General features: G+C 48.0%; 22 non-coding genes across 22 annotated transcripts; all 22 read left to right on the forward strand.

Moving 5' to 3' along the window:
- The first annotated feature begins 19 nt into the window (after positions 1–19).
- Positions 20–90, forward strand: Trnat-cgu (transfer RNA threonine (anticodon CGU)). The gene has a single exon. It is a non-coding gene; the product is annotated as a tRNA-Thr (tRNA).
- Positions 91–1,495: 1,405 nt separating this feature from the next.
- Positions 1,496–1,566, forward strand: Trnat-cgu (transfer RNA threonine (anticodon CGU)). The gene has a single exon. It is a non-coding gene; the product is annotated as a tRNA-Thr (tRNA).
- Positions 1,567–3,231: 1,665 nt separating this feature from the next.
- On the forward strand, positions 3,232–3,302 carry Trnat-cgu (transfer RNA threonine (anticodon CGU)). The gene has a single exon. It is a non-coding gene; the product is annotated as a tRNA-Thr (tRNA).
- Positions 3,303–4,705: 1,403 nt separating this feature from the next.
- Positions 4,706–4,777, forward strand: Trnam-cau (transfer RNA methionine (anticodon CAU)). Its single transcript has one exon. It is a non-coding gene; the product is annotated as a tRNA-Met (tRNA).
- A 1,405-nt stretch (positions 4,778–6,182) lies between these two features.
- Positions 6,183–6,254, forward strand: Trnam-cau (transfer RNA methionine (anticodon CAU)). Its single transcript has one exon. It is a non-coding gene; the product is annotated as a tRNA-Met (tRNA).
- A 1,405-nt stretch (positions 6,255–7,659) lies between these two features.
- Trnam-cau (transfer RNA methionine (anticodon CAU)) lies at positions 7,660–7,731 on the forward strand. The gene has a single exon. It is a non-coding gene; the product is annotated as a tRNA-Met (tRNA).
- Positions 7,732–12,090: 4,359 nt separating this feature from the next.
- On the forward strand, positions 12,091–12,162 carry Trnam-cau (transfer RNA methionine (anticodon CAU)). Its single transcript has one exon. It is a non-coding gene; the product is annotated as a tRNA-Met (tRNA).
- Positions 12,163–12,494: 332 nt separating this feature from the next.
- On the forward strand, positions 12,495–12,568 carry Trnan-guu (transfer RNA asparagine (anticodon GUU)). The gene has a single exon. It is a non-coding gene; the product is annotated as a tRNA-Asn (tRNA).
- Positions 12,569–13,565: 997 nt separating this feature from the next.
- Positions 13,566–13,637, forward strand: Trnat-cgu (transfer RNA threonine (anticodon CGU)). The gene has a single exon. It is a non-coding gene; the product is annotated as a tRNA-Thr (tRNA).
- A 332-nt stretch (positions 13,638–13,969) lies between these two features.
- Trnan-guu (transfer RNA asparagine (anticodon GUU)) lies at positions 13,970–14,043 on the forward strand. Its single transcript has one exon. It is a non-coding gene; the product is annotated as a tRNA-Asn (tRNA).
- Positions 14,044–15,040: 997 nt separating this feature from the next.
- Trnam-cau (transfer RNA methionine (anticodon CAU)) lies at positions 15,041–15,112 on the forward strand. Its single transcript has one exon. It is a non-coding gene; the product is annotated as a tRNA-Met (tRNA).
- A 1,403-nt stretch (positions 15,113–16,515) lies between these two features.
- Trnat-cgu (transfer RNA threonine (anticodon CGU)) lies at positions 16,516–16,587 on the forward strand. The gene has a single exon. It is a non-coding gene; the product is annotated as a tRNA-Thr (tRNA).
- Positions 16,588–16,919: 332 nt separating this feature from the next.
- On the forward strand, positions 16,920–16,993 carry Trnan-guu (transfer RNA asparagine (anticodon GUU)). The gene has a single exon. It is a non-coding gene; the product is annotated as a tRNA-Asn (tRNA).
- A 998-nt stretch (positions 16,994–17,991) lies between these two features.
- Trnat-cgu (transfer RNA threonine (anticodon CGU)) lies at positions 17,992–18,063 on the forward strand. Its single transcript has one exon. It is a non-coding gene; the product is annotated as a tRNA-Thr (tRNA).
- Positions 18,064–18,394: 331 nt separating this feature from the next.
- Positions 18,395–18,468, forward strand: Trnan-guu (transfer RNA asparagine (anticodon GUU)). Its single transcript has one exon. It is a non-coding gene; the product is annotated as a tRNA-Asn (tRNA).
- A 1,207-nt stretch (positions 18,469–19,675) lies between these two features.
- Trnat-cgu (transfer RNA threonine (anticodon CGU)) lies at positions 19,676–19,747 on the forward strand. The gene has a single exon. It is a non-coding gene; the product is annotated as a tRNA-Thr (tRNA).
- A 344-nt stretch (positions 19,748–20,091) lies between these two features.
- Trnan-guu (transfer RNA asparagine (anticodon GUU)) lies at positions 20,092–20,165 on the forward strand. The gene has a single exon. It is a non-coding gene; the product is annotated as a tRNA-Asn (tRNA).
- A 999-nt stretch (positions 20,166–21,164) lies between these two features.
- On the forward strand, positions 21,165–21,236 carry Trnat-cgu (transfer RNA threonine (anticodon CGU)). The gene has a single exon. It is a non-coding gene; the product is annotated as a tRNA-Thr (tRNA).
- Positions 21,237–21,556: 320 nt separating this feature from the next.
- Positions 21,557–21,630, forward strand: Trnan-guu (transfer RNA asparagine (anticodon GUU)). Its single transcript has one exon. It is a non-coding gene; the product is annotated as a tRNA-Asn (tRNA).
- A 999-nt stretch (positions 21,631–22,629) lies between these two features.
- Positions 22,630–22,701, forward strand: Trnat-cgu (transfer RNA threonine (anticodon CGU)). Its single transcript has one exon. It is a non-coding gene; the product is annotated as a tRNA-Thr (tRNA).
- A 1,418-nt stretch (positions 22,702–24,119) lies between these two features.
- Trnat-cgu (transfer RNA threonine (anticodon CGU)) lies at positions 24,120–24,191 on the forward strand. The gene has a single exon. It is a non-coding gene; the product is annotated as a tRNA-Thr (tRNA).
- A 320-nt stretch (positions 24,192–24,511) lies between these two features.
- Trnan-guu (transfer RNA asparagine (anticodon GUU)) lies at positions 24,512–24,585 on the forward strand. The gene has a single exon. It is a non-coding gene; the product is annotated as a tRNA-Asn (tRNA).
- The last annotated feature ends 1,103 nt before the right edge of the window (positions 24,586–25,688 follow it).

Here is a 25,688-nt window from a genome sequence, read left to right on the forward strand (position 1 = left end):
TCGCAAATGCCAAGCTGCCGCCTTCTTAGCTCAGTGGTAGAGCACTGGTCTCGTAAAAAGGGCTCGTGAGTTCGAACCTCACAGAAGGCATTCATTTTTTTAAGCTTCCTGCATCGAGTGGAGCTACCTCGAGCAGCATCTAACACATGGCAGTACACTGAATGTAACGGATGTTCTACAACCTATGACAAGTATTCTACTGGCCTAGGAGGTTTTCTGAATGCATTGGCAGAACAATGGATTGTATGCATTTTGTAGTATAATGTCATGCTTGGCGATGTCATTCGTTTATGAGCCTCGGTACAGTGTACATACACGTTATGCATGTGAAGAGGCATAAGCAGATGCTAGCATTCTGCGTGATTCCTGCTGAAGGTGTACGAATTTGGTTATTATACAGAGCAAAGAGAGCCAAAGTCACGGCCTCCGTGGCGCAATTGGCTAGCGCGTTAGGCTGTAAAATGAAAGGGTTTGTGGTTCGCGCCCACCCGCGGGCGAAATCGTTTTAACCGTCACCCAGATGAGGACATACGTCAAATTTGTTAGAGATACACAGCTAGTGTGGCAATTTGGCTGCGAAGGAGTGATGCCACAGATGCTTATACACATTCAGCCAGGTGACACTGTAGGTAAAAACATGGCCCTACACAGACGTTCTACTGTTTTCCGCTTTATTCGTCATGTGTGACACTGCAGTAGAGCGACGCCCACTACAAAAGACGTATTATTTACATTCAATTTCAGCGTACACGTCGCGAGTGCCATATGACAGGGCGTGTCTCTCGATGTCGATTTGTATTTTGTGTCTCTTAAGTGTCGGTCTGCAGTAGGCTGCTGTTGGCCGAGCGACGTGCGGTCACCTTACATGAAGCCCCATGGGCAACGTCATTGCCACTGTGGACAACAGCAAACTGTAGCCAGAGAGAGGAGCCGAAAGGCGCATTTCGCAGTCGAGCCACGCTATCCCAGAAGCTGTGCACTAGGTCAAGATCTTGCAGTCCGCAAACTTTTGGTGGCCAGACGTTCGTCGTCGATCGTAAGGGCGAAACAGTCGAGAGATTAGGAAAACGGCAATGTGGACACCCCCAGCAGCGGCTGTGCGCCAAGTCCGTTATGTGGTCGAGGGCTGCAAGATTCAGTATGATGAAGTGGGAATTCGGGGATAGCTTACAAATGCAAAGCTGCCTCCTTCTTAGCTAAGGGTAGAGCACTGGTCTCGTAAACAGGGGTCGTGAGTTCGTACCTCACAGAAAGCATCCATTGTTTTAACCTTCCTACAACGAGTGGAGCTACCTCGAGCAGCATCTCACACATGGCAGTACACTGAATGTAACGGATGTTCTACAACCTATGACAAGTATTCTACTGGCCTAGGATTTTTTCTGAATGCATTGGCAGAACAGTGGATTGTATGTATTTTGTAGTATAATGAGGGCTGCAAGTTTCAGTATGATAAAGTGAGAATTCGGTGATAGATCGCAAATGTGAAGCTGCCGCCTTCTTAGCTCAGTGGTAGAGCACTGGTCTCGTAAAAAGGGCTCGTGAGTTCGAACCTCACAGAAGGCATTCATCTTTTAACCTTCCTGCATCGAGCGGAGCTACCTCGAGTAGCATCTAACACATGGCAGTACACTGAATGTAACGGATGTTCTACAACCTATGACAAGTATTCTACTGGCCTAGGAGGTTTTCTGAATGCATTGGCAGAACAATGGATTGTATGCATTTTGTAGTATAATGTCATGCTTGGCGATGTCATTCGTTTATGAGCCTCGGTACAGTGTACATACACGTTATGCATGTGAAGAGGCATAAGCAGATGCTAGCATTCTGCGTGATTCCTGCTGAAGGTGTACGAATTTGGTTATTATACAGAGCATAGAGAGCCAAAGTCACGGCTTCCGTGGCGCAATTGGCTAGCGCGTTAGGCTGTTAAATGAAAGGGTTTGTGGTTCGCGCCCACCCGCGGGCGAAATCGTTTTAACCGTCACCCAGGGGAGGACATACGTCAACTTTGTTAGAGATACACAGCTAGTGTGGCAATTTGGCTGCGAAGGAGTGATGCCACAGATGCTTATACACATTCAGCCAGGTGACACTGTAGGTAAAAACATGGCCCTACACAGACGTTCTACTGTTTTCCGCTTTATTCGTCATGTGTGACACTGCAGTAGAGCGACGCCCACTACAAAAGACGTATTATTTACATTCAATTTCAGCGTACACGTCGCGAGTGCCATATGACAGGGCCTGTCTCTCGATGTCGATTTGTATTTTGTGTCTCTTAAGTGTCGGTCTGCAGTAGGCTGCTGTTGGCCGAGCGACGTGCGGTCGCCTTACATGAAGCCCCATGGGCAACGTCATTGCCACTGTGGACAACAGCAAACTGTAGCCAGAGAGAGGAGCCGAAAGGCGCATTTCGCAGGCGAGCCACGCTATTCCACAAGCTGTGCACTAGGTCAAGATCTTGCAGTCCGCAAACTTTTGGTGGCCAGACGTTCGTCGTCGATCGTAAGGGCGAAACAGTCGAGAGATTAGGAAAACGGCAATGTGGACACCCCCAGCAGCGGCTGTGCGCCAAGTCCGTTATGTGGTCGAGGGCTGCAAGATTCAGTATGATGAAGTGGGAATTCGGGGATAGCTTACAAATGCAAAGCTGCCTCCTTCTTAGCTAAGGGTAGAGCACTGGTCTCGTAAACAGGGGTCGTGAGTTCGTACCTCACAGAAAGCATCCATTGTTTTAACCTTCCTGTCTCTCGATGTCGATTTGTATTTTGTGTCTCTTAAGTGTCGGTCTGCAGTAGGCTGCTGTTGGCCGAGCGACGTGCGGTCGCCTTACATGAAGCCCCATGGGCAACGTCATTGCCACTGTGGACAACAGCAAACTGTAGCCAGAGAGAGGAGCCGAAAGGCGCATTTCGCAGGCGAGCCACGCTATTCCACAAAAAGGGCTCGTGAGTTCGAACCTCACAGAAGGCATTCATCTTTTAACCTTCCTGCATCGAGCGGAGCTACCTCGAGCAGCATCTCACACATGGCAGTACACTGAATGTAACGGATGTTCTACAACCTATGACAAGTATTCTACTGGCCTAGGATTTTTTCTGAATGCATTGGCAGAACAGTGGATTGTATGTATTTTGTAGTATGTATTTTGTAGTATAATGAGGGCTGCAAGTTTCAGTATGATAAAGTGAGAATTCGGTGATAGATCGCAAATGTGAAGCTGCCGCCTTCTTAGCTCAGTGGTAGAGCACTGGTCTCGTAAAAAGGGCTCGTGAGTTCGAACCTCACAGAAGGCATTCATCTTTTAACCTTCCTGCATCGAGCGGAGCTACCTCGAGTAGCATCTAACACATGGCAGTACACTGAATGTAACGGATGTTCTACAATCTATGACAAGTATTCTACTGGCCTAGGAGGTTTTCTGAATGCATTGGCAGAACAGTGGATTGTATGCATTTTGTAGTATAATGTCATGCTTGGCGATGTCATTCGTTTATGAGCCTCGGTACAGTGTACATACACGTTATCCATGTGAAGAGGCATAAGCAGATGCTAGCATTCTGCGTGATTCCTGCTGAAGGTGTACGAATTTCGTTATTAAACAGAGCAAAGTGAGCCAAAGTCACGGCCTCCGTGGCGCAATTGGCTAGCGCGTTCGGCTGTTAACCGAAAGGTTGGGGGTTCGCGCCCACCCGCGGGCGAAATCGTTTGAACCGTCACCCAGATGAGGACATACGTCAACTTTGTTAGAGATACACAGCTAGTGTGGCAATTTGGCTGCGAAGGAGTGATGCCACAGATGCTTATACACATTCAGCCAGCTGACGCTGTAGGTAAAAACATGGCCCTACACAGACGTTCTACTGTTTTCCGTTTTATTCGCCATGTGTGACACTGCAGTAGAGCGACGCCCACTACAAAAGACGTATTATTTACATTCAATTTCAGCGTACACGTCGCGAGTGCCATATGACAGGGCGTGTCTCTCGATGTCGATTTGTATTTTGTGTCTCTTAAGTGTTGGTCTGCAGTAGGCTGCCGTTGGCCGAGCGACGTGCAGTCGCCTTACATGAAGCCCCATGGGCAACGTCATTGCCACTGTGGACAACAGCAAACTGTAGCCAGAGAGAGGAGCCGAAAGGCGCATTTCGCAGTCGAGCCACGCTATCCCAGAAGCTGTGCACTAGGTCAAGATCTTGCAGTCCGCAAACTTTTGGTGGCCAGACGTTCGTCGTCGATCGTAAGGGCGAAACAGTCGAGTGACTTGGAAAACGGCAATGTGGACATCCCCAGCAGCGGCTGTGCGCCAAGTCCGTTATGTGGTCGAGGGCTGCAAGATTCAGTATGATGAAGTGGGAATTCGGGGATAGCTTACAAATGCAAAGCTGCCTCCTTCTTAACTAAGAGTAGAGCACTGGTCTCGTAAACCGGGGGTGGTGAGTTCGTACCTCACAGAAAGCATCCATTTTTTAACCTTCCTACAACGAGCGGAGCTACCTCGAGCAGCATCTAACACATGGCAGTACACTGAATGTAACGGATGTTCTACAACCTATGACAAGTATTCTACTGGCCTAGGATTTTTTCTGAATGCATTGGCAGAACAGTGGATTGTATGTATTTTGTAGTATAATGAGGGCTGCAAGATTCAGTATGATCAAGTGAGAATTCAGGGATAGCTCACAAATGCAAAGCTGCCGCCTTCTTAGCTTAGTGGTAGAGCACTGGTCTCATAAACGTGGGGTCGTGAGTTCGAACCTCACAGAAGGCATCCATTTTTTTAACCTTCCTGCATCGAGCGGAGCTACCTCGAGCAGCATCTAACACATGGCAGTACACTGAATGTAACGGATGTTCTACAATCTATGACAAGTATTCTACTGGCCTAGGAGGTTTTCTGAATGCATTGGCAGAACAATGGATTGTATGCATTTTGTAATATACTGTCATGCTTGGCGATGTCATTCGTTTATGAGCCTCGGTACAGTGTACATACACGTTATGCATGTGAAGAGGCATAAGCAGATGCTAGCATTCTGCGTGATTCCTGCTGAAGGTGTACGAATTTGGTTATTATACAGAGCAAAGAGAGCCAAAGTCACGGCCTCCGTGGCGCAATTGGCTAGCGCGTTAGGCTGTTAAATGAAAGGGTTTGTGGTTCGCGCCCACCTGGGGACGAAATCGTTTTAACCGTCACCCAGATGAGGACATACGTCAACTTTGTTAGAGATACACAGCTAGTGTGGCAATTTGGCTGCGAAGGAGTGATGCCACAGATGCTTATACACATTCAGCCAGGTGACACTGTAGGTAAAAACATGGCCCTACACAGACGTTCTACTGTTTTCCGTTTTATTCGCCATGTGTGACACTGCAGTATAGCGACGCCCACTACAAAAGACGTATTATTTACATTCAATTTCAGCGTACACGTCGCGAGTGCCATATGACAGGGCCTGTCTCTCGATGTCGATTTGTATTTTGTGTCTCTTAAGTGTCGGTCTGCAGTAGGCTGCTGTTGGCCGAGCGACGTGCGGTCGCCTTACATGAAGCCCCATGGGCAACGTCATTGCCACTGTGGACAACAGCAAACTGTAGCCAGAGAGAGGAGCCGAAAGGCGCATTTCGCAGTCGAGCCACGCTATTCCACAAGCTGTGCACTAGGTCAAGATCTTGCAGTCCGCAAACTTTTGGTGGCCAGACGTTCGTCGTCGATCGTAAGGGCGAAACAGTCGAGAGACTTGGAAAACGGCAATGTGGACATCCCCAGCAGCGGCTGTGCGCCAAGTCCGTTATGTGGTCGAGGGCTGCAAGATTCAGTATGATGAAGTGGGAATTCGGGGATAGCTTACAAATGCAAAGCTGCCTCCTTCTTAACTAAGGGTAGAGTACTGGTCTCGTAAACCGGGGGTGGTGAGTTCGTACCTCACAGAAAGCATCCATTTTTTAACCTTCCTACAACGAGCGGAGCTACCTCGAGCAGCATCTAACACATGGCAGTACACTGAATGTAACGAATGTTCTACAACCTATGACAAGTATTCTACTGGCCTAGGATTTTTTCTGAATGCATTGGCAGAACAGTGGATTGTATGTATTTTGTAGTATAATGAGGGCTGCAAGATTCAGTATGATCAAGTGAGAATTCAGGGATAGCTCACAAATGCAAAGCTGCCGCCTTCTTAGCTTAGTGGTAGAGCACTGGTCTCATAAACGTGGGGTCGTGAGTTCGAACCTCACAGAAGGCATCCATTTTTTTAACCTTCCTGCATCGAGCGGAGCTACCTCGAGCAGCATCTAACACATGGCAGTACACTGAATGTAACGGATGTTCTACAATCTATGACAAGTATTCTACTGGCCTAGGAGGTTTTCTGAATGCATTGGCAGAACAATGGATTGTATGCATTTTGTAGTATAATGTCATGCTTGGCGATGTCATTCGTTTATGAGCCTCGGTACAGTGTACATACACGTTATGCATGTGAAGAGGCATAAGCAGATGCTAGCATTCTGCGTGATTCCTGCTGAAGGTGTACGAATTTGGTTATTATACAGAGCAAAGAGAGCCAAAGTCACGGCCTCCGTGGCGCAATTGGCTAGCGCGTTAGTCTGTTAAATGAAAGGGTTTGTGGTTCGCGCCCACCCGCGGGCGAAATCGTTTTAACCGTCACCCAGATGAGGACATACGTCAAATTTGTTAGAGATACACAGCTAGTGTGGCAATTTGACTGCGAAGGAGTGATGCCACAGATGCTTATACACATTCAGCCAGGTGACACTGTAGGTAAAAACATGGCCCTACACAGACGTACTACTGTTTTCCGCTTTATTCGCCATGTGTGACACTGCAGTAGAGCGACGCCCACTACAAAAGACGTATTATTTACATTCAATTTCAGCGTACACGTCGCGAGTGCCATATGACAGGGCGTGTCTCTCGATGTCGATTTGTATTTTGTGTCTCTTAAGTGTCGGTCTGCAGTAGGCTGCTGTTGGCCGAGCGAGGTGCGGTCGCCTTACATGAAGCCCCATGGGCAACGTCATTGCCACTGTGGACAACAGCAAACTGTAGCCAGAGAGAGGAGCCGAAAGGCGCATTTCGCAGTCGAGCCACGCTATCCCAGAAGCTGTGCACTAGGTCAAGATCTTGCAGTCCGCAAACTTTTGGTGGCCAGACGTTCGTCGTCGATCGTAAGGGCGAAACAGTCGAGAGACTTGGAAAACGGCAATGTGGACATCCCCAGCAGCGGCTGTGCGCCAAGTCCGTTATGTGGTCGAGGGCTGCAAGATTCAGTATGATGAAGTGGGAATTCGGGGATAGCTTACAAATGCAAAGCTGCCTCCTTCTTAACTAAGGGTAGAGTACTGGTCTCGTAAACCGGGGGTGGTGAGTTCGTACCTCACAGAAAGCATCCATTTTTTAACCTTCCTACAACGAGCGGAGCTACCTCGAGCAGCATCTAACACATGGCAGTACACTGAATGTAACGGATGTTCTACAACCTATGACAAGTATTCTACTGGCCTAGGATTTTTTCTGAATGCATTGGCAGAACAGTGGATTGTATGTATTTTGTAGTATAATGAGGGTTGCAAGATTCAGTATGATCAAGTGAGAATTCAGGGATAGCTCACAAATGCAAAGCTGCCGCCTTCTTAGCTTAGTGGTAGAGCACTGGTCTCATAAACGTGGGGTCGTGAGTTCGAACCTCACAGAAGGCATCCATTTTTTTAACCTTCCTGCATCGAGCGGAGCTACCTCGAGCAGCATCTAACACATGGCAGTACACTGAATGTAACGGATGTTCTACAATCTATGACAAGTATTCTACTGGCCTAGGAGGTTTTCTGAATGCATTGGCAGAACAATGGATTGTATGCATTTTGTAGTATAATGTCATGCTTGGCGATGTCATTCGTTTATGAGCCTCGGTACAGTGTACATACACGTTATGCATGTGAAGAGGCATAAGCAGATGCTAGCATTCTGCGTGATTCCTGCTGAAGGTGTACGAATTTGGTTATTATACAGAGCAAAGAGAGCCAAAGTCACGGCCTCCGTGGCGCAATTGGCTAGCGCGTTAGGCTGTTAAATGAAAGGGTTTGTGGTTCGCGCCCACCCGCGGGCGAAATCGTTTGAACCGTCACCCAGATGAGGACATACGTCAACTTTGTTAGAGATACACAGCTAGTGTGGCAATTTGGCTGCGAAGGAGTGATGCCACAGATGCTTATACACATTCAGCCAGGTGACACTGTAGGTAAAAACATGGCCCTACACAGACGTTCTACTGTTTTCCGTTTTATTCGCCATGTGTGACACTGCAGTAGAGCGACGCCCACTACAAAAGACGTATTATTTACATTCAATTTCAGCGTACACGTCGCGAGTGCCATATGACAGGGCCTGTCTCTCGATGTCGATTTGTATTTTGTGTCTCTTAAGTGTCGGTCTGCAGTAGGCTGCTGTTGGCCGAGCGACGTGCGGTCGCCTTACATGAAGCCCCATGGGCAACGTCATTGCCACTGTGGACAACAGCAAACTGTAGCCAGAGAGAGGAGCCGAAAGGCGCATTTCGCAGTCGAGCCACGCTATCCCAGAAGCTGTGCACTAGGTCAAGATCTTGCAGTCCGCAAACTTTTGGTGGCCAGACGTTCGTCGTCGATCGTAAGGGTGAAACAGTCGAGAGATTACGAAAACGGCAATGTGGACACCCCCAGCAGCGGCTGTGAGCCAAGTCCGTTATGTGGTCGAGGGTTGCAAGATTCAGTATGATGAAGTGGGAATTCGGGGATAGCTTACAAATGCAAAGCTGCCTCCTTCTTAGCTAAGGGTAGAGCACTGGTCTCGTAAACCAGGGGTCGTGAGTTCGTACCTCACAGAAAGCATCCATTTTTTTAACCTTCCTACAACGAGTGGAGCTACCTCGAGCAGCATCTAACACATGGCAGTACACTGAATGTAACGGATTTTCTACAACCTATGACAAGTATTCTACTGGCCTAGGATTTTTTCTGAATGCATTGGCAGAACAGTGGATTGTATGTATTTTGGAGTATAATGAGGGCTGCAAGTTTCAGTATGATGAAGTGAGAATTCGGTGATAGATCGCAAATGCCAAGCTGCCGCCTTCTTAGCTCAGTGGTAGAGCACTGGTCTCGTAAGAAGGGCTCGTGAGTTCGAACCTCACAGAAGGCATTCATTTTTTTAAGCTTCCTGCATCGAGCGGAGCTACCTCGAGCAGCATCTAACACATGGCAGTACACTGAATGTAACGGATGTTCTACAACCTATGACAAGTATTCTACTGGCCTAGGAGGTTTTCTGAATGCATTGGCAGAACAATGGATTGTATGCATTTTGGAGTATAATGTCATGCTTGGCGATGTCATTCGTTTATGAGCCTCGGTACAGTGTACATACACGTTATGCATGTGAAGAGGCATAAGCAGATGCTAGCATTCTGCGTGATTCCTGCTGAAGGTGTACGAATTTGGTTATTATACAGAGCAAAGAGAGCCAAAGTCACGGCCTCCGTGGCGCAATTGGCTAGCGCGTTAGGCTGTTAAATGAAAGGGTTTGTGGTTCGCGCCCACCCGCGGGCGAAATCGTTTGAACCGTCACCCAGATGAGGACATACGTCAACTTTGTTAGAGATACACAGCTAGTGTGGCAATTTGGCTGCGAAGGAGTGATGCCACAGATGCTTATACACATTCAGCCAGGTGACACTGTAGGTAAAGACATGGCCCTACACAGACGTTCTACTGTTTTCCGTTTTATTCGCCATGTGTGACACTGCAGTAGAGCGACGCCCTCTACAAAAGACGTATTATTTACATTCAATTTCAGCGTACACGTCGCGAGTGCCATATGACAGGGCCTGTCTCTCGATGTCGATTTGTATTTTGTGTCTCTTAAGTGTCGGTCTGCAGTAGGCTGCTGTTGGCCGAGCGACGTGCGGTCGCCTTACATGAAGCCCCATGGGCAACGTCATTGCCACTGTGGACAACAGCAAACTGTAGCCAGAGAGAGGAGCCGAAAGGCGCATTTCGCAGTCGAGCCACGCTATCCCAGAAGCTGTGCACTAGGTCAAGATCTTGCAGTCCGCAAACTTTTGGTGGCCAGACGTTCGTCGTCGATCGTAAGGGTGAAACAGTCGAGAGATTAGGAAAACGGCAATGTGGACACCCCCAGCAGCGGCTGTGAGCCAAGTCCGTTATGTGGTCGAGGGTTGCAAGATTCAGTATGATGAAGTGGGAATTCGGGGATAGCTTACAAATGCAAAGCTGCCTCCTTCTTAGCTAAGGGTAGAGCACTGGTCTCGTAAACCAGGGGTCGTGAGTTCGTACCTCACAGAAAGCATCTATTTTTTTAACCTTCCTACAACGTGTGGAGCTACCTCGAGCAGCATCTAACACATGGCAGTACACTGAATGTAACGGATTTTCTACAACCTATGACAAGTATTCTACTGGCCTAGGATTTTTTCTGAATGCATTGGCAGAACAGTGGATTGTATGTATTTTGGAGTATAATGAGGGCTGCAAGTTTCAGTATGATGAAGTGAGAATTCGGTGATAGATCGCAAATGCCAAGCTGCCGCCTTCTTAGCTCAGTGGTAGAGCACTGGTCTCGTAAGAAGGGCTCGTGAGTTCGAACCTCACAGAAGGCATTCATTTTTTTAAGCTTCCTGCATCGAGCGGAGCTACCTCGAGCAGCATCTAACACATGGCAGTACACTGAATGTAACGGATGTTCTACAACCTATGACAAGTATTCTACTGGCCTAGGAGGTTTTCTGAATGCATTGGCAGAACAATGGATTGTATGCATTTTGGAGTATAATGTCATGCTTGGCGATGTCATTCGTTTATGAGCCTCGGTACAGGGTACATACACGTTATGCATGTGAAGAGGCATAAGCAGATGCTAGCATTCTGCGTGATTCCTGCTGAAGGTGTACGAATTTGGGTATTATACAGAGCAAAGAGAGCCAAAGTCACGGCCTCCGTGGCGCAAACGGCTAGCGCGTTATGCTGTTAAATGAAAGGGTTTGTGGTTCGCGCCCACCCGCGGGCGAAATCGTTTTAACCGTCACCCAGATGAGGACATACGTCAACTTTGTTAGAGATACACAGCTAGTGTGGCAATTTGGCTGCGAAGGAGTGATGCCACAGATGCTTATACACATTCAGCCAGGTGACACTGTAGGTAAAAACATGGCCCTACACAGACGTACTACTGTTTTCCGCTTTATTCGCCATGTGTGACACTGCAGTAGAGCGACGCCCACTACAAAAGACGTATTATTTACATTCAATTTCAGCGTACACGTCGCGAGTGCCATATGACAGGGCCTGTCTCTCGATGTCGATTTGTATTTTGTGTCTCTTAAGTGTCGGTCTGCAGTAGGCTGCTGTTGGCCGAGCGAGGTGCGGTCGCCTTACATGAAGCCCCATGGGCAACGTCATTGCCACTGTGGACAACAGCAAACTGTAGCCAGAGAGAGGAGCCGAAAGGCGCTTTTCGCAGTCGTGCCACGCTATCCCAGAAGCTGTGCACTAGGTCAAGATCTTGCAGTCCGCAAACTTTTGGTGGCCAGACGTTCGTCGTCGATCGTAAGGGCGAAACAGTCGAGAGACTTGGAAAACGGCAATGTGGACATCCCCAGCAGCGGCTGTGCGCCAAGTCCGTTATGTGGTCGAGGGCTGCAAGATTCAGTATGATGAAGTGGGAATTCGGGGATAGCTTACAAATGCAAAGCTGCCTCCTTCTTAACTAAGGGTAGAGTACTGGTCTCGTAAACCGGGGGTGGTGAGTTCGTACCTCACAGAAAGCATCCATTTTTTAACCTTCCTACAACGAGCGGAGCTACCTCGAGCAGCATCTAACACATGGCAGTACACTGAATGTAACGGATGTTCTACAACCTATGACAAGTATTCTACTGGCCTAGGATTTTTTCTGAATGCATTGGCAGAACAGTGGATTGTATGTATTTTGTAGTATAATGAGGGCTGCAAGATTCAGTATGATCAAGTGAGAATTCAGGGATAGCTCACAAATGCAAAGCTGCCGCCTTCTTAGCTTAGTGGTAGAGCACTGGTCTCATAAACGTGGGGTCGTGAGTTCGAACCTCACAGAAGGCATCCATTTTTTTAACCTTCCTGCATCGAGCGGAGCTACCTCGAGCAGCATCTAACACATGGCAGTACACTGAATGTAACGGATGTTCTACAACCTATGGCAAGTATTCTACTGGCCTAGGAGGTCTTCTGAATGCATTAGCAGAACAGTGGATTGTACGCATTTTGTAGTATAATGTCATGCTTGGCGATGTCATTCGTTTATGAGCCGCGCTACAGTGTACATGCACGTTTTCCATGTGAAGAGGCATAAGCAGATGCTAGCATTCTGCGTGATTCTTGCTGAAGGTGTACGAATTTGGTTATTATACAGAACTAAGTGAGCCGAAGTCACGGCCTCCGTGGCGCAATTGGCTAGCGCGTTCGGCTGTTAACCGAAAGGTTGGTGGTTCGCGCCCACACGGGGACGAAATCGTTTTAACCGTCACCCAGGTGAGGACATACGTCAACTTTGTTAGAGATACACAGCTAGTGTGGCAATTTGGCTGCGAAGGAGGGATGCCACAGATGCTTATACACATTCAGCCAGGTGACACTGTAGGTAAAGACATGGCCCTACACAGACGTTCTACTGTTTTCCGTTTTATTCGCCATGTGTGACACTGCAGTAGAGCGACGCCACTACAAAAGACGTATTATTTACATTCAATTTCAGCGTACACGTCGCGAGTGCCATATGACAGGGCCTGTCTCTCGATGTCGATTTGTATTTTGTGTCTCTTAAGTGTCGGTCTGCAGTAGGCTGCTGTTGGCCGAGCGACGTGCAGTCGCCTTACATGAAGCCCCATGGGCAACGTCATTGCCACTGTGGACAACAGCAAACTGTAGCCAGAGAGAGGAGCCGAAAGGCGCATTTCTCAGTCGAGCCACGCTATCCCACAAGCTGTGCACTAGGTCAAGATCTTGCAGTCCGCAAACTTTTGGTGGCCAGACGTTCGTCGTCGATCGTAAGGGCGAAACAGTTGAGAGACTTGGAAAACGGCAATGTGGACATCCCCAGCAGCGGCTGTGCGCCAAGTCCGTTATGTGGTCGAGGGCTGCAAGATTCAGTATGATGAAGTGGGAATTCGGGGATAGCTTACAAATGCAAAGCTGCCTCCTTCTTAACTAAGGGTAGAGCACTGGTCTCGTAAACCAGGGGTCGTGAGTTCGTACCTCAGAGAAAGCATCCATTTTTTAACCTTCCTACAACGAGCGGAGCTACCTCGAGCAGCATCTAACACATGGCAGTACACTGAATGTAACGGATGTTCTACAACCTATGACAAGTATTCTACTGGCCTAGGATTTTTTCTGAATGCATTGGCAGAACAGTGGATTGTATGTATTTTGTAGTATAATGAGGGCTGCAAGTTTCAGTTTTTTGAAGTGAGAATTCGGTGATAGCTCGCAGATGTCAAGCTGCCGCCTTCTTAGCTCAGTGGTAGAGCACTGGTCTCGTAAACGTGGGGTCGTGAGTTCGAACCTCACAGAAGGCATCCATTTTTTTAACCTTCCTGCATCGAGCGGAGCTACCTCGAGCAGCATCTAACACATGGCAGTACACTGAATGTAACGGATGTTCTACAACCTATGACAAGTATTCTACTGGCCTAGGAGGTTTTCTGAATGCATTAGCAGAACAGTGGATTGTATGCATTTTGTAGTATAATGTCATGCTTGGCGATGTCATTCGTTTATGAGCCTCGCTACACTGTACATGCACGTTTTCCATGTGAAGAGGCATAAGCAGATGCTAGCATTCTGCGTGATTCTTGCTGAAGGTGTACGAATTTGGTTATTATACAGAACTAAGTGAGCCGAAGTCACGGCCTCCGTGGCGCAATTGGCTAGCGCGTTCAGCTGTTAACCGAAAGGTTGGTGGTTCGCGCCCACCCGGGGACGAAATCGTTTTAACCGTCACCCAGGTGAGGACATACGTCAACTTTGTTAGAGATACACAGCTAGTGTGGCAATTTGGCTGCGAAGGAGTGATGCCACAGATGCTTATACACATTCAGCCAGGTGACACTGTAGGTAAAGACATGGCCCTACACAGACGTTCTACTGTTTTCCGTTTTATTCGCCATGTGTGACACTGCAGTAGAGCGACGCCCACTACAAAAGACGTATTATTTACATTCAATTTAAGCGTACACGTCGCGAGTGCCATATGACAGGGCCTGTCTCTCGATGTCGATTTGTATTTTGTGTCTCTTAAGTGTCGGTCTGCAGTAGGCTGCTGTTGGCCGAGCGAGGTGCGGTCGCCTTACATGAAGCCCCATGGGCAACGTCATTGCCACTGTGGACAACAGCAAACTGTAGCCAGAGAGAGGAGCCGAAAGGCGCTTTTCGCAGTCGTGCCACGCTATCCCAGAAGCTGTGCACTAGGTCAAGATCTTGCAGTCCGCAAACTTTTGGTGGCCAGACGTTCGTCGTCGATCGTAAGGGCGAAACAGTCGAGAGACTTGGAAAACGGCAATGTGGACATCCCCAGCAGCGGCTGTGGGCCAAGTCCGTTATGTGGTCGAGGGCTGCAAGATTCAGTATGATGAAGTGGGAATTCGGGGATAGCTTACAAATGCAAAGCTGCCTCCTTCTTAACTAAGGGTAGAGCACTGGTCTCGTAAACCGGGGGTGGTGAGTTCGTACCTCACAGAAAGCATCCATTTTTTAAACTTCCTACAACGAGCGGAGCTACCTCGAGCAGCATCTAACACATGGCAGTACACTGAATGTAACGGATGTTCTACAACCTATGACAAGTATTCTACTGGCCTAGGATTTTTTCTGAATGCATTGGCAGAGCAGTGGATTGTATGTATTTGTAGTATAATGAGGGCTGCAAGATTCAGTTAGATGAAGTGAGAATTCAGGGATAGCTCACAAATGCAAAGCTGCCGCCTTCTTAGCTTAGTGGTAGAGCACTGGTCTCATAAACGTGGGGTCGTGAGTTCGAACCTCACAGAAGGCATCCATTTTTTTAACCTTCCTGCATCGAGCGGAGCTACCTCGAGCAGCATCTAACACATGGCAGTACACTGAATGTAACGGATGTTCTACAACCTATGGCAAGTATTCTACTGGCCTAGGAGGTCTTCTGAATGCATTAGCAGAACAGTGGATTGTACGCATTTTGTAGTATAATGTCATGCTTGGCGATGTCATTCGTTTATGAGCCGCGCTACAGTGTACATGCACGTTTTCCATGTGAAGAGGCATAAGCAGATGCTAGCATTCTGCGTGATTCTTGCTGAAGGTGTACGAATTTGGTTATTATACAGAACTAAGTGAGCCGAAGTCACGGCCTCCGTGGCGCAATTGGCTAGCGCGTTCGGCTGTTAACCGAAAGGTTGGTGGTTCGCGGCCACACGGGGACGAAATCGTTTTAACCGTCACCCAGGTGAGGACATACGTCAACTTTGTTAGAGATACACAGCTAGTGTGGCAATTTGGCTGCGAAGGAGGGATGCCACAGATGCTTATACACATTCAGCCAGGTGACACTGTAGGTAAAGACATGGCCCTACACAGACGTTCTACTGTTTTCCGTTTTATTCGCCATGTGTGACACTGCAGTAGAGCGACGCCACTACAAAAGACGTATTATTTACATTCAATTTCAGCGTACACGTCGCGAGTGCCATATGACAGGGCCTGTCTCTCGATGTCGATTTGTATTTTGTGTCTCTTAAGTGTCGGTCTGCAGTAGGCTGCTGTTGGCCGAGCGACGTGCAGTCGCCTTACATGAAGCCCCATGGGCAACGTCATTGCCACTGTGGACAACAGCAAACTGTAGCCAGAGAGAGGAGCCGAAAGGCGCATTTCTCAGTCGAGCCACGCTATCCCACAAGCTGTGCACTAGGTCAAGATCTTGCAGTCCGCAAACTTTTGGTGGCCAGACGTTCGTCGTCGATCGTAAGGGCGAAACAGTTGAGAGACTTGGAAAACGGCAATGTGGACATCCCCAGCAGCGGCTGTGCGCCAAGTCCGTTATGTGGTCGAGGGCTGCAAGATTCAGTATGATGAAGTGGGAATTCGGGGATAGCTTACAAATGCAAAGCTGCCTCCTTCTTAACTAAGGGTAGAGCACTGGTCTCGTAAACCAGGGGTCGTGAGTTCGTACCTCAGAGAAAGCATCCATTTTTTAACCTTCCTACAACGAGCGGAGCTACCTCGAGCAGCATCTAACACATGGCAGTACACTGAATGTAACGGATGTTCTACAACCTATGACAAGTATTCTACTGGCCTAGGATTTTTTCTGAATGCATTGGCAGAACAGTGGATTGTATGTATTTTGTAGTATAATGAGGGCTGCAAGTTTCAGTATGATGAAGTGAGAATTCGGTGATAGCTCGCAGATGTCAAGCTGCCGCCTTCTTAGCTCAGTGGTAGAGCACTGGTCTCGTAAACGTGGGGTCGTGAGTTCGAACCTCACAGAAGGCATCCATTTTTTTAACCTTCCTGCATCGAGCGGAGCTACCTCGAGCAGCATCTAACACATGGCAGTACACTGAATGTAACGGATGTTCTACAACCTATGACAAGTATTCTACTGGCCTAGGAGGTTTTCTGAATGCATTAGCAGAACAGTGGATTGTATGCATTTTGTAGTATAATGTCATGCTTGGCGATGTCATTCGTTTATGAGCCTCGCTACACTGTACATGCACGTTTTCCATGTGAAGAGGCATAAGCAGATGCTAGCATTCTGCGTGATTCTTGCTGAAGGTGTACGAATTTGGTTATTATACAGAACTAAGTGAGCCGAAGTCACGGCCTCCGTGGCGCAATTGGCTAGCGCGTTCAGCTGTTAACCGAAAGGTTGGTGGTTCGCGCCCACCCGGGGACGAAATCGTTTTAACCGTCACCCAGGTGAGGACATACGTCAACTTTGTTAGAGATACACAGCTAGTGTGGCAATTTGGCTGCGAAGGAGTGATGCCACAGATGCTTATACACATTCAGCCAGGTGACACTGTAGGTAAAGACATGGCCCTACACAGACGTTCTACTGTTTTCCGTTTTATTCGCCATGTGTGACACTGCAGTAGAGCGACGCCCACTACAAAAGACGTATTATTTACATTCAATTTCAGCGTACACGTCGCGAGTGCCATATGGCAGGGCGTGTCTCTCGATGTCGATTTGTATTTTGTGTCTCTTAAGTGTCGGTCTGCAGTAGGCTGCTGTTGGCCGAGCGACGTTCAGTCGCCTTACATGAAGCCCCATGGGCAACGTCATTGCCACTGTGGACAACAGCAAACTGTAGCCAGAGAGAGGAGCCGAAAGGCGCATTTCGCAGTCGAGCCACGCTATTCCACAAGCTGTGCACTAGGTCAAGATCTTGCAGTCCGCAAACGTTTGGTGGCCAGACGTTCGTCGTCGATCGTAAGGGCGAAACAGTCGAGAGACTTGGAAAACGGCAATGTGGACATCCCCAGCAGCGGCTGTGCGCCAAGTCCGTTATGTGGTCGAGGGCTGCAAGATTCAGTATGATGAAGTGGGAATTCGGGGATAGCTTACAAATGCAAAGCTGCCTCCTTCTTAACTAAGGGTAGAGCACTGGTCTCGTAAACCGGGGGTGGTGAGTTCGTACCTCACAGAAAGCATCCATTTTTTAACCTTCCTACAACGAGCGGAGCTACCTCGAGCAGCATCTAACACATGGCAGTACACTGAATGTAACGGATGTTCTACAACCTATGACAAGTATTCTACTGGCCTAGGATTTTTTCTGAATGCATTGGCAGAACAGTGGATTGTATGTATTTTGTAGTATAATGAGGGCTGCAAGATTCAGTTAGATGAAGTGAGAATTCGGTGATAGCTCGCAAGTGTCAATCTGCCGCCTACTTAGCTCAGTGGTAGAGCACTGGTCTCGTAAACCAGGGGTCGTGAGTTCGAACCTCACAGAAGGCATCCATTTTTTTAACCTTCCTGCATCGAGCGGAGCTACCTCGAGCAGCATCTAACACATGGCAGTACACTGAATGTAACGGATGTTCTACAACCTATGACAAGTATTCTACTGGCCTAGGAGGTTTTCTGAATGCATTGGCAGAACAGTGGACTGTATGCATTTTGTAGTATAATGTCATGCTTGGCGATGTCATTCGTTTATGAGCCTCGGTACAGTGTACATACACGTTATCCATGTGAAGAGGCATAAGCAGATGCTAGCATTCTGCGTGATTCCTGCTGAAGGTGTACGAATATGCTTATTATACAGATAAAGAGAGAGAAAGTCACGGCCTCCGTGACGCAATTGGTTAGCGCGTTCGGCTGTTAACCAAAAGGTTGGTGGTTCGAGCCCCCCCGGGGGCGAAATCGTTTTAACCGTCACCCAGGTGAGGACATACGTCAACTTTGTTAGAGATACGCAGCTAGTGTGGCTATTTGGCTGCGAAGGAGTGATGCCACAGATGCTTATACACATTCAGCCAGGTGACACTGTAGGTAAAAACATGGCGCTACACAGACGTTCTACTGTTTTCCGTTTTATTCGCCATGTGTGACACTGCAGTAGAGCGACGCCCACTACAAAAGACGTATTATTTACATTCAATTTCAGCGTACACGTCGCGAGTGCCATATGACAGGGCCTGTCTCTCGATGTCGATTTGTATTTCGTGGCTCGTAAGTGTCGGTCTGCAGTAGGCTGCTGTTGGCCGAGCGACGTGGAGTCGCCTTACATAAAGCCCCATGGGCAACGTCATTGCCACTGTAGACAACAGCAAACTGTAGCCAGAGAGAGGAGCCGAAAGGCGCATTTCGCAGTCGAGCCACGCTATCCCACGGCAATGTGGACACCCCCAGCAGCGGCTGTGGGCCAAGTCCATTATGTTGTCGAGGGCTGCAAGATTCAGTATGATGGAGTGGGAATTCGGGGATAGCTTACAAATGCAAAGCTGCCTCCTTCTTAGCTAAGGGTAGAGCACTGGTCTCGTTAAAAGGGCACGTGAGTTCGTACCTCACAGAAAGCATCCATTTTTTTAACCTTCCTACAACGAGTGGAGCTACCTCGAGCAGCATCTAACACATGGCAGTACACTGAATGTAACGGATGTTCTACAACCTATGACAAGTATTCTACTGGCCTAGGATTTTTTCTGAATGCATTGGCAGAACAGTGGATTCTATGTATTTTGTAGTATAATGAGGGCTGCAAGTTTCAGTATGATGAAGTGAGAATTCGGTGATAGCTTACAGATGCAAAGCTGCCTCCTTCTTAGCTAAGGGTAGAGCACTGGTCTCGTAAAAAGGGCTCGTGTGTTCGTACCTCACAGAAAGCATCAATTTTTTTAACCTTCCTACAACGAGTGGAGCTACCTCTAGCAGCATCTAACACATGGCAGTACACTGAATGTAACGGATGTTCTACAACCTATGACAAGTATTCTACTGGCCTAGGATTTTTTCTGAATGCATTTTCAGAACAGTGGATTGTATGTATTTTGTAGTATAATGAGGGCTGCAAGTTTCAGTATGATGAAGTGAGAATTCGGTGATAGCTCGCAAATGTCAAGCTGCCGCCTTCTTAGCTCAGTGGTAGAGCACTGGTCTCGTAAACCAGGGGTCGTGAGTTCGAACCTCACAGAAGGCATCCATTTCTTTAACCTTCCTGCATCGAGCGGAGCTACCTCGAGCAGCATCTAACACATGGCAGTACACTGAATGTAACGGATGTTCTACAACCTATGACAAGTATTCTACTGGCCTCGGAGGTTTTCTGAATGCATTGGCAGAACAGTGGATTGTATGCATTTTGTAGTATAATGTCATGCTTGGCGATGTCATTCGTATATGAGCCTCGTTTATGAGCCTCGCTACAGTGTACATGCACGTTATCCATGTGAAGAGGCATAAGCAGATGCTAGCATTCTGCGTGATTCTTGCTGAAGGTGTACGAATTTGGTTATTATACAGATAAAGAGAGCCAAAGTCACGGCCTCCGTGGCGCAATTGGCTAGCGCGTTCGGCTGTTAACCGAAAGGTTGGTGGTTCGCGCCCACCTGCGGGCAAAATTGTTTTAACCGTCACCCAGGTGAGGACATACGTCAACTTTGTTAGAGATACACAGCTAGTGTGGCAATTTGGCTGCGAAGGAGTGATGCCACAGATGCTTATACACATTCAGCCAGGTGACACTGTAGGTAAAAACATGGCCCTACACAGACGTTCTACTGTTTTCCGTTTTATTCGCCATGTGTGACACTGCAGTAGAGCGACGCCCACTACAAAAGACGTATTATTTACATTCAATTTCAACGTACACGTCGCGAGTGCCATATGACAGGGCCTGTCTCTCGATGTCGATTTGTATTTCGTGGCTCTTAAGTGTCGGTCTGCAGTAGGCTGCTGTTGGCCGAGCGACGTGGAGTCGCCTTACATAAAGCCCCATGGGCAACGTCATTGCCACTGTGGACAACAGCAAACTGTAGCCAGAGAGAGGAGCCGAAAGGCGCATTTCGCAGTCGAGCCAAGCTATCCCACAAGCTGTGCACTAGGTCAAGATCTTGCAGTCCGCAAACATTTGGTGGCCAGACGTTCGTCGTCGATCGTAAGGGCGAAACAGTCGAGAGATTTGGAAAACGGCAATGTGGACACCCCCAGCAGCGGCTGTGCGCCAAGTCCGTTATGTGGTCGAGGGCTGCAAGATTCAGTATGATGAAGTGGGAATTCGGGGATAGCTTACAAATGCAAAGCTGCCTCCTTCTTAGCTAAGGGTAGAGCACTGGTCTCGTAAACCAGGGGTCGTGAGTTCGTACCTCACAGAAAGCATCCATTTATTTAACCTTCCTACAACGAGTGGAGCTACCTCGAACAGCATCTAACACATGGCAGTACACTGAATGTAACGGATGTTCTACAACCTATGACAAGTATTCTACTGGCCTAGGATTTTTTCTGAATGCATTGGCAGAACAGTGGATTGTATGTATTTTGTAGTATAATGAGGGCTGCAAGTTTCAGTATGATGAAGTGAGAATTCGGTGATAGCTCGCAAATGTCAAGCTGCCGCATTCTTAGCTCAGTGGTAGAGCGCTGGTCTCGTAAACCAGAGGTCGTGAGTTAGAACCTCACAGAAGGCATCCATTTCTTTAACCTTCCTGCATCGAGCGGAGCTACCTCGAGCAGCATCTAACACATGGCAGTACACTGAATGTAACGGATGTTCTACAACCTATGACAAGTATTCTACTGGCCTTGGAGGTATTCTGAATGCATTGGCAGAACAGTGGACTGTAGTATAATGTCATGCTTGGCGATGTCAATCGTTTATGAGCCTCGGTACAGTGTACATACACGTTATCCATGTGAAGAGGCATAAGCAGTTGCTAGCATTCTGCGTGATTCCTGCTGAAGGTGTACGAATTTGGTTATTATACAGATAAAGAGAGCCAAAGTCACTGCCTCCGTGACGCAATTGGCTAGCGCGTTCGGCTGTTAACCGAAAGGTTGGTGGTTCGAGCCCACCCGGGGGCGAAATCGTTTTAACCGTCACCCAGGTGAGGACATACGTCAACTTTGTTAGAGATACGCAGCTAATGTGGCTATTTGGCTGCGAAGGAGTGATGCCACAGATGCTTATACACATTCAGCCAGGTGACACTGTAGGTAAAAACATGGCCCTACACAGACGTTCTACTGTTTTCTGTTTTATTCGCCATGTGTGACACTGCAGTAGAGCGACGCCCACTACAAAAGACGTATTATTTACATTCAATTTCAGCGTACACGTCGCGAGTGCCATATGACAAGGCCTGTTTCTCGATGTCGATTTCTATTTCGTGGCTCTTAAGTGTCGGTCTGCAGTAGGCTGCTGTTGGCCGAGCGACGTGCAGTCGCCTTACATGAAGGCCCATGGGCAACGTCATTGCCACTGTGGACAACAGCAAACTGTAGCCAGAGAGAGATGCCGAAAGGCGCATTTCGCAGTCGAGCCACGCTATCCCACAAGCTGTGCACTAGGTCGAGATCTTGAAGTCCGCAAACTTTTGGTGGTCAGACGTTCGTCGTCGATCGTAAGGGCGAAACAGTCGAGAGATTTGGAAAACGGCAATGTGGACACCCCCAGCAGCGGCTGTGCGCCAAGTCCGTTATGTGGTCGGGGGCTGCAAGATTCAGTATGATGAAGTGGGAATTCGGGGATAGCTTACAAATGCAAAGCATCCTCCTTCTTAGCTAAGGGTAGAGCACTGGTCTCGTAAACCGGGGGTGGTGAGTTCGTACCTCACAGAAAGCATCCATTTTTTTAACCTTCCTACAACGAGTGGAGCTACCTCGAGCAGCATCTAACACATGGCAGTACACCGAATGTAACGGATGTTCTACAACCTATGACAAGTATTCTACTGGCCTAGGATTTTTTCTGAATGCATTGGCAGAACAATGGATTGTATGTATTTTGTAGTATAATGAGGGCTGCAAAAATCAGTATGATGAAGTGAGAATTCAGGGATAGCTCACAAATGCAAAGCTGCTGCCTTCTTAGCTCAGTGGTAGAGCACTGGTCTCGTAAACGTCGGATCGTGAGTTCGAACCTCACAGAAGGCATCCATTTTTTTAACCTTCCTGCATCGAGCGGAGCTACCTCGAGCAGCATCTAGCGCATGGCAGTACACTGAATGTAACTGATGTTCTACAACCTATGACAAGTATTCTACTGGCCTAGGAGGTTTTCTGAATGCATTGGCAGAACAGTGGATTGTATACATTTTGTAGTATAATGTCATGCTTGGCGATGTCATTCGTTTATGAGCCTCGTTTATGAGCCTCGCTACAGTGTACATGCACGTTATCCATTTGAAGAGGCATAAGCAGATGCTAGCATTCTGCGTGATTCTTGCTGAAGGTGTACAAATTTGGTTATTATACAGAGCAAATTGAACCAAAGACACGGCCTCCGTGGCGCAATTGGCTAGCGCGTTCGTCTGTTAACCGAGAGGTTGGTGGTTCGCGCCCACCCGCGGGCGAAATCGTTTTAACCGTCACCCAGGTGAGGACATACGTCAACTTTGTTAGAGATACACAGCTAGTGTGGCAATTTGGCTGCGAATTAGTGATGCCACAGATGCTTATATACATTCAGCCAGGTGACACTGTAGGTAAAAACCTGGCCCTACACAGACGTTCTACTGTTTTCCGTTTTATTCGCCATGTGTGACACTGCAGTAGAGCGACGCCCACTACAAAAGACGTATTATTTACATTCAGTTTCAGCGTACACGTCGCGAGTGCCATATGACAGGGCCTGTCTCTCGATGTCGATTTGTATTTCGTGGCTCTTAAGTGTCAGTCTGCAGTAGGCTGCTGTTGGCCGAGCGACGTGGAGTCGCCTTACATAAAGCCCCATGGGCAACGTCATTGCCACTGTGGACAACAGCAAACTGTAGCCAGAGAGAGGAGCCGAAAGGCGCATTTCGCAGTCGAGCCAAGCTATCCCACAAGCTGTGCACTAGGTCAAGATCTTGCAGTCCGCAAACATTTGGTGGCCAGACGTTCGTCGTCGATCGTAATGGCGAAACAGTCGAGAGATTTGGAAAACGGCAATGTGGACACCCCCAGCAGCGGCTGTGCGCCAAGTCCGTTATGTGGTCGAGGGCTGCAAGATTCAGTATGATGAAGTGGGAATTCGGGGATAGCTTACAAATGCAAAGCTGCCTCCTTCTTAGCTAAGGGTAGAGCACTGGTCTCGTAAACCAGGGGTCGTGAGTTCGTACCTCACAGAAAGCATCCATTTTTTTAACCTTCCTACAACGAGTGGAGCTACCTCGAACAGCATCTAACACATGGCAGTACACTGAATGTAACGGATGTTCTACAACCTATGACAAGTATTCTACTGGCCTAGGATTTTTTCTGAATGCATTGGCAGAACAGTGGATTGTATGTATTTTGTAGTATAATGAGGGCTGCAAGTTTCAGTATGATGAAGTGAGAATTCGGTGATAGCTCGCAAATGTCAAGCTGCTGCATTCTTAGCTCAGTGGTAGAGCGCTGGTCTCGTAAACCAGAGGTCGTGAGTTAGAACCTCACAGAAGGCATCCATTTCTTTAACCTTCCTGCATCGAGCGGAGCTACCTCGAGCAGCATCTAACACATGGCAGTACACTGAATGTAACGGATGTTCTACAACCTATGACAAGTATTCTACTGGCCTTGGAGGTATTCTGAATGCATTGGCAGAACAGTGGACTGTAGTATAATGTCATGCTTGGCGATGTCATTCGTTTATGAGCCTCGGTACAGTGTACATACACGTTATCCATGTGAAGAGGCATAAGCAGATGCTAGCATTCTGCGTGATTCCTGCTGAAGGTGTACGAATTTGGTTATTATACAGATAAAGAGAGCCAAAGTCACTGCCTCCGTGACGCAATTGGCTAGCGCGTTCGGCTGTTAACCGAAAGGTTGGTGGTTCGAGCCCACCCGGGGGCGAAATCGTTTTAACCGTCACCCAGGTGAGGACATACGTCAACTTTGTTAGAGATACGCAGCTAATGTGGCTATTTGGCTGCGAAGGAGTGATGCCACAGATGCTTATACACATTCAGCCAGGTGACACTGTAGGTAAAAACATGGCCCTACACAGACGTTCTACTGTTTTCTGTTTTATTCGCCATGTGTGACACTGCAGTAGAGCGACGCCCACTACAAAAGACGTATTATTTACATTCAATTTCAGCGTACACGTCGCGAGTGCCATATGACAAGGCCTGTTTCTCGATGTCGATTTCTATTTCGTGGCTCTTAAGTGTCGGTCTGCAGTAGGCTGCTGTTGGCCGAGCGACGTGCAGTCGCCTTACATGAAGGCCCATGGGCAACGTCATTGCCACTGTGGACAACAGCAAACTTTAGCCAGAGAGAGATGCCGAAAGGCGCATTTCGCAGTCGAGCCACGCTATCCCACAAGCTGTGCACTAGGTCGAGATCTTGAAGTCCGCAAACTTTTGGTGGTCAGACGTTCGTCGTCGATCGTAAGGGCGAAACAGTCGAGAGATTTGGAAAACGGCAATGTGGACACCCCCAGCAGCGGCTGTGCGCCAAGTCCGTTATGTGGTCGGGGGCTGCAAGATTCAGTATGATGAAGTGGGAATTCGGGGATAGCTTACAAATGCAAAGCATCCTCCTTCTTAGCTAAGGGTAGAGCACTGGTCTCGTAAACCAGGGGTCGTGAGTTCGTACCTCACAGAAAGCATCCATTTTTTTAACCTTCCTACAACGAGTGGAGCTACCTCGAGCAGCATCTAACACATGGCAGTACACCGAATGTAACGGATGTTCTACAACCTATGACAAGTATTCTACTGGCCTAGGATTTTTTCTGAATGCATTGGCAGAACAATGGATTGTATGTATTTTGTAGTATAATGAGGGCTGCAAAAATCAGTATGATGAAGTGAGAATTCAGGGATAGCTCACAAATGCAAAGCTGCTGCCTTCTTAGCTCAGTGGTAGAGCACTGGTCTCGTAAAAAGGGCTCGTGAGTTCGAACCTCATAGAAGGCATCCATTTTTTTAACCTTCCTGCATCGAGCGGAG

This window comes from Schistocerca gregaria, chromosome 5 (genome assembly GCF_023897955.1).
Source record: "Schistocerca gregaria isolate iqSchGreg1 chromosome 5, iqSchGreg1.2, whole genome shotgun sequence".
Lineage (NCBI taxonomy): Eukaryota > Metazoa > Arthropoda > Insecta > Orthoptera > Acrididae > Schistocerca > Schistocerca gregaria.